This window comes from Tarenaya hassleriana, unplaced genomic scaffold, assembly GCF_000463585.1.
Source record: "Tarenaya hassleriana unplaced genomic scaffold, ASM46358v1 Cleome211, whole genome shotgun sequence".
NCBI classification, from domain to species: Eukaryota; Viridiplantae; Streptophyta; class Magnoliopsida; order Brassicales; family Cleomaceae; genus Tarenaya; species Tarenaya hassleriana.
In genome coordinates, this window is record NW_010965460.1 from 181796 (window position 1) to 182656 (window position 861).

The window sequence follows — 861 nt, forward strand, 5'->3', positions numbered from 1 at the left end:
GGGCGGCCCCGGCCGTGTCAGTCCGTCCGTTCCAGGCGTGCAGAACGTTCGTTCTGCGTAGAGTTACGGACCGTCCGTTCTACGAAGAAGGTCAGACCGTTCGATCCAGACCTAGACCGGACGATATGACTTACGGGACAATTTCCTTTTTCGTGTTTTAGGGTTTTAGGGGGGTGTTGGGGAATCTACGGGTTCCTAGCATGCGATCATATCGATCTAGGGTTTGGTTTACTAGGTTTCATGCAGCGGAAGAAAAATCTAAACCTAGTCAAACGTCACACGCAACCAAACTCGCAGAACCCGAAAGATCGTGTATATCACCGAGGGAATCGTTACTTACCTCGTTCTGGATGAGTCTTGAAGTTTATTTCGATCCGGGGCCTGTTCTAAATCACCAAGAGCTGAAAGTACAGCTCCTCTACACGTATCCACACCGACGGGAAGGATTCCAAACGATTTGGAACGAATCTGCTAGGATTAGTGAAGAAAAGGGTAACTCAAGAGACGAGATCCAATCCCGGGACAATAGAAATCCAAGAGAACAGCTTCTCTAGGGTTCTAGAGTGTTTTTCTGAGTTTTAGGTCGGCTCTCATTTAGTTTGGACGAAATCCCAAACTTAAATAAGATTAGAAAACCCTAAAATCGAATTTTGGAAACTTTCCCAGATCCCGGTCCGCCGGACCAGGAGCTTGGTCCGGCGGACCAAGCTTAGTCCGAGGCCCACGGACCGGCTGACCTGAAGGCTTGGTCCGGCGGACCACGCGTGGTCAGCTCCGGACCAAGACCCTTCTTGGTCAGCTCGGTCCGACTTGCCTTCTCTCTCGGTCCGCCTGTCCCAGAATCTGGTCAGCGGCTGACCA